This window comes from Elephantulus edwardii, unplaced genomic scaffold (genome assembly GCF_000299155.1).
Source record: "Elephantulus edwardii isolate Elephantulus edwardi_28Jun2011 unplaced genomic scaffold, EleEdw1.0 scaffold00089, whole genome shotgun sequence".
Taxonomy (NCBI): Eukaryota; Metazoa; Chordata; class Mammalia; order Macroscelidea; family Macroscelididae; genus Elephantulus; species Elephantulus edwardii.
This window is the reverse complement of record NW_006399839.1, coordinates 7,386,441-7,392,440: the sequence shown is the minus strand read 5'-3', so window position 1 is coordinate 7,392,440 and position 6,000 is coordinate 7,386,441. Positions and strand designations below refer to the sequence as shown.

Genomic DNA, 6,000 nt, shown 5'->3' with positions numbered 1-6,000 from the left:
AAAGTAAAAGAAAAGATTCTTTCATTGTTTTACAAACCCTCCCCCAGGTCCCCTCCACCATGCAGCCCTCGCTCTAGTCTCCTGTGATGACAGAGATACCCAGTTACAGCTGAGGGTCTTTCTTCCGCTGATCCTCCCCACGCCTCTGAGCACCATGTCCTTTTCCAAGGACTGGCCTCTTGAAATACGTTGTTATGAACCGTGGCAATATGAAGGGGGCATAGCAAGTCATTCATTCACTACAGAGCACCTAGACATGGAATCACTAGATCATATACTCTGTTTAGACGCTTGAGTTCCTGCCCAGCTGTTTTCCTGTGTTCCACTTCACGCAGCTGTATGCAAAAGTTCTGTTTCCTCATATCTTCATCAGTGGTAATCATCTGTCTTGATATTATCATTCTAATGGGTGTGAAGGAATCCTTCACTGTGGTTTTTGATTTGCATTTCCCTGATGACTAAGGATATGGGGCATCTTCTCCTGTACTCGTTGGCCTTGTGAGCAGCCTGGGTGGTGTAGTGATGAAAGAACTTGACTGCCCACTGAAGGTCAATGGTAAAACATCCCAGTTGTTCCAGGAGAGGAAGATGAGGCCAGAGAAGATTTACAGCCCCAGATTTGCCATTCTGCTGTGCCCTTCAGATCACTCTGAGTTGCAGTTAACTCTTTGGCAATTAAGTTTGACATTTCTCCCCCTCCTTAGTTATTGGCCATTTGTCAGTCTTTGTAGAAATGCCTCTTCGGAATCTTGGCCAGTATTTTTATTGGGTTATTTGCGTCTTCATAATTGACTTGTAAGAATTCTTTATATATTCTTGGTACTCGACCTTTATAAGACATATGACTTGCAAATATTTTTTCCACAATGTATAGTATTTTTAATGGCATTCTGTTGCAGCACCTTTTAAAATGTTGATGGCATCTGAGTTATTATTATTTTTTTTATTTTATTATTTTTGTGTGCGTGTACCGTCAAATCAGATCTGACTGGTACAGGAGGAGATTGCCCCTCCTTCCCCGGCAGAGCATCTGGTGGATTCGAACCATGCACCTCTGGGATTGTAGTTGCAGCTTCTTGCCACTAGGCCACCAGAGCTCCCCTGAGTTATTATTTTTGTTGCTTGTCACAACCCAGGATTAAGCTGCCTGAAGTTGTTACAGAACTCATGAGCGTTCTTTGCATTAACAGAAGGGGAGGTTTGGGCCTTTTCTCCTTATCTCCTTTCAAAGAGGAGGGTCTGACCCTTTGGGGATATAACTTTCTAGTCTATTATTACTATTTACCCTCACTAAGAGAACAAACAAGTTCGTCCTAAAGAGGGCGAGTCCAGGCTGCTCCTTGGAGGCAAGAATTCTGAGGCTCCGTGAGACATACTTTGGACATGTTGTAAGGAGGGACCAGTTCTTGGAGAGGGACGTCATGCTTGGGAGGGTAGAGGGACAGCGCAGGAGAGGAAGACCCTGGATGAGATGCATTGAGTCAGTGACTGGGGTAATGGGGGTAGGTGTGTCAGAGACAGTAAGATTGGCTCGGTATAGAGCAGGATTTAGGGCTGTTGTACATGGGTTGCTCGCTATGAGTCGCAGGTGACTCGACAGCACATAACAAGAAACAACCCACCCTCTTTTCTGCCTCTTTGTCTCTTTGCTCTCATCTCTGCACCGTAACAAAAGCCTTCGGCCTATAATGTTCCAGAAACTAAAGTCTGCTCTCCCAGGAAGCACTAAGATTACTGTACTGTGTACTACTGTGGTACTTCAATACCATTCTCTCCTCGATCTCTTCAGTCGGGAACAATTCTTTTACCTGTATGAGAAGGGTGAACCAGGGCACTGATTGCACAGTAACATTCTGGTGGCTGAAACCCGGGACAGTTGGAGAGAATGGATTTCACCATCAAAGTCGACATAGACTAAATACCTATTTCCAGCTATTGGAGACAAGTTCCTGATTGGATGGGCCAAGCAACTTGAAAATTAAAGCTGAAATTATCCTTTGTTTTGTACTTCCTTGTGATTTTACTTTTATTATCTTATGATTCTAAATAAATACTCAGAGAAGCATGGCTTGAGGACTTCAGTCGAGAACTGCTGACCCCCTGTTTTATGCTTTCTGCTCTATCTCATTCCTGGCTGTTTGTCTCTTTAATAATAATTATAAAATTATTCTATTCTTTGGGACCCTCGGTCTGCAACAGGCTGCCGTCTCTTATGGAGTGACTTGTGGGTTCAAATTGAGGACCGTTTGGTCACCAGCCAAGTGCTTTCACCATTGTATTGCCAAGCTTCCTTTCTTGCCATTCCAGTAGAAGGTCAAATAGTTTATCTCATTGTGGATTTGGTTTGCAGATGACATAGCCCTGCTTGCTGAAATTGAGGAGGACCTGAAATGCTTCCTGCAGAAGGTCAAGGACTGCAGCCTTCAATATGGACTGAAGCTCAACATTAAGGAAACAAAGATTCTCACTACTGGTCCTATTGGTAGCATCATGATAGAGAGTGAAGAGATTGAGATTGTTAACAGCTTCAGTTTGCTCGGCTCTGCAATCAAACTCTTGGTACCAGCAGCCAGGAAATCAAAGGACAAATTGCACTGTGAAAGTCAGCTGTCAGACACCTCTCCAGTGTACTGAAGAGCAGTGATGGCAGTCTGGAGACTAAGGAGCACCTGATCCAGGCCATGGTCTTCGCAATTATGTGTTATGCATTGGAAAGCTGGACAATGACTAGGAATGATAGAAGGAGAATTGATACCTTTGAGCCATGGTGCTGGAGAAGAGTGTTGAATATACCATGGACTGCTAGGGGAACACACAAGTTTGTCCTGGAGAGGGTGAGACCGGGCTGCTCCTTGTAGGCAAGGATTCTGAAGCTCCATCTGACATTCTTTGGGTGTGTTGCAAGGTGGGACCAGTCCTTGGAGAGGGACATCATGCTTGGAACTGTGGAGGGACAGCATGAGAGGAAGATCCTCGATGAGATGAATGGATTCAGTGACTGAGGTAAAGGGGGGTAGGTGTGTCAGAGACAATAAGGTTCACACAGGATAGAGCAGGGTTCAGAGCTATTGTACACAGGGTCTTTGTGAGTCACAGGCAACTTGATGGCACATAACAACAACAACAAATTCTGAGATGGCCAGACCTTTCAGCTGTTGATTCGTATGTCTTTGTTCTCTCTGTGATAGTTTTTACCCTTCTTGGTTGAATCATGATTGAGAAGTCCCGAATCTCAGTGTTTAACTTTCATTCTCTCCCAAACACCCCAGAAAACTCACTGATCAGTAATCCATCCACCAGCTGGCACTGCCATCCAGGAGAGCTGTTCTGTACTGTCCACCATCAGCCTCCGTCGTCTGGGTCCTGTGACTGCGTTTTCAAGTCAGAAGACCTGCGCTCAGCAGCGCCTGTCTGGGCCAGGATATTGCCCTCCCTCCAGCTTTTTGCTTCCCCGCTCATTGGGAGCTTCTGTCTTAAGTGGCTTTTCAGGAGAAGCGCTGCAGACTCTCCTCTCTTCCAGGAAGAGGGACTGGTACTCCCTAGAAGAGCTTCAAGAGATCCGTCTTACTGATTTCAGAGCAGTGGCCCTGTGTGGGTTGGGAGTGGCGAGGGGCAGTTTCTTGTAGGTGTCCCTCCTCCCAGCTCTGCTGTAGGGGACCTTCTTAGGAGTTTGTATCAGTTGTCCAGCAGCTTACAATTCCTGGGTAGGGGCAGGGATATCTATGCTCCAGTTTAACCCTCACTGAGGTCTGCCTTGTGGCTACCAGAGCCCACCGTGCAGTATGTGGGCTTCCCTGTGAGTGTCGCTTACTCAGGAAGCATGCCTCGCGCCCTGAGTCAATAGCCTTCACAGCGTCCTTGGTCAGTAATCTGGTGGTAAAGACCAAGGAGTTTATAGGCTCCCATAACTGCACTGGTCTTCTGTAGCAGTTTCGAAACTCCCTGGTAACCAGCAGTTACAAGGCAGCTGAGAGGCTGTCACCTTCTTGTCAGATCTTTTTAATATAACTCAACATCACGAAGACAAAGATTCTCACCACTGGGCCAATTGGCAGCACCGTGAGGGATGGAGAAGAGATTGAGGTCGTTAACAGTTACAGCTTGCTTGGCTCCACAGTCAACACTCTTGGCACCAGCAGTCAGGTACTCAAAAGACAAATGACACTGGGTAAATCTGCTGTCAGGGACCTTTCCAGAGTACTGAGAAGCAATGATGTCAGTCTAGAGACTAAGGTGCCCCTGATCCAGTCCATGGTCTTTGCAGTTACTTGCTATGAATCAGAGCTGGATAATGTCTAAGGATGGTAGAAGAAGAATCAATGCCTTTGAGCTGTGGTGCTGGAGAAGAGTCTTGAACATACCATGGACCACCAAGAAAACAAATAGATCTGTCTTGGAGAGGGTGAAACCACGTTTCTCCTTGGAGGCTAGGATTTTGAAGAAAACAAATAGATCTGTCTTGGAGACGGTGAAACCACGTTTCTCCTTGGAGGCTAGGATTTTGAAGCAGAGTCTTACATACTTTGGACACATGGCCAGGAGAGACCGATCCTTGGAGAAGGACATCATGCTCAGAATAGTAGAGGAACAGCGCAGGAGAGGAAGATCCCAGATGAGATGGATTGATACAGTGACAGGGGCAGTGGGGGGGTTGATGTGAATTACTGAGACTGGCCCAGGACAGGGCTGGGCTCAGAGCTATTGTACGTAGGGGTAGGGTCACCATTAATCATAGGTGACTCATAACAACAACAACAACAACAAAAGATACTGACTCAAGATAGAACCTAATCCCTTAGTTTTCCTTCTTCTTCATTAACATAACTGCCCTAATTCTGCCATTAACACAGAGGTTAGGATTTACAGACACATTGATTATCACATCACATTGCAGAAATGGAGGGCAATTACACAATACTGAGAGTCATAAAACTGTGGAGAGGGAGGACACAGTTCAGTTCATGGCAGTTTCCTAGTCCGAGTCTGATCAGTCTTTTGGACCAAGTCTGGAAGGAGCCTTTGGGATTCCTGGCTAATTGAGGTCAGAGGCGACTGGCTTTATGGCTCTGCTGATGGATGAGGGAGACCAGAGGCCCCCTGGGCAAAGCGTGTGGTTTGGAGTCTGAGTTCAGGTCGACCTCTGGGGGCTGGGTGACCATGGACCAGCCACTTCGCTTCTCCCCAGCTTTGGTTTCCTTACCTGGAGAGTAGAGCCACGGGCACCCACCAAGAAAGGCTCTGATAAGGATAGAGGCAGGGTGTCTGTTCACACTGGCACTGAAGGGAGGAGCTGGGAGTCCACACGGGAGGCCTGGTCTTCTCTGGAGTGCAGAGGACATCGGGTAACAGGCACTATGCGGGGAGAAGGTGGAAGGGGTGTCTCTGGTGAGAAGGCTTTCTCCTGGAGTGCTCCCCAGTGTGCTCAGGGGACTGTGGGCTCAGGTCGAATGCCTGGGTGTGGAGCAGGAGGCAAGGAGAGCTGGACCCAACACTTCTGAGGGGCCCATACTCAGGAGGTCAGATGTCACTGCAATCTGCTGTGCATGGGAGGTCGACCTAGGAGGGCCCAGGTCCCTGCAGCATCAGCCCTTCCTGGGGGTAGTGCCCAAGAGAGCCAGTGTGGAGGTCTGAGAGCCCGCCTGTGGGCAGCCACCAGGTCAGCTGAGCTGCAGGGGCTGAATGGAGGTCATGGTGCTTCACTCAGCTGCTGGGAGGAAGCCCCTGGCTAACCCTTGTTTGCCTTCCTGGGCCCTGGGAGCCTTGTCCCTTGTGAATTCACTTACCTGTGCCTCTTCTTGTTCCAGCTGCTCAGTTGGGAAGGAAAGTGGCCCTGGTAGATTATGTGGAACCTTCCCCACGAGGTAGGCAACTCAATGGAAGGGGGTGACTTGGGGGTGCTGGGTGGGAGAGTGTGAAGGGCAGCTGGTGCATTCATCCCTAGCTGTCCCCTGAGTCTCCAGAAGTGTGCCCCACTTTGCATGTAAGCTCTAGTATTTTTTT

The 6,000-nt window shown here is 48.0% G+C and overlaps 1 protein-coding gene across 1 annotated transcript in view; it reads left to right on the top strand.

The window, feature by feature from the left end:
• TXNRD2 (thioredoxin reductase 2) overlaps window positions 1-6,000 on the top strand; it is a 50,996-nt gene that overhangs the window by 3,614 nt on the left and 41,382 nt on the right. Inside the window, exon 2 of the mRNA XM_006890450.1 lies at window positions 5,805-5,861. The gene's annotated coding sequence lies outside the window, so the exon portion shown is untranslated. The remainder of the gene's footprint in view (window positions 1-5,804; window positions 5,862-6,000) is intronic.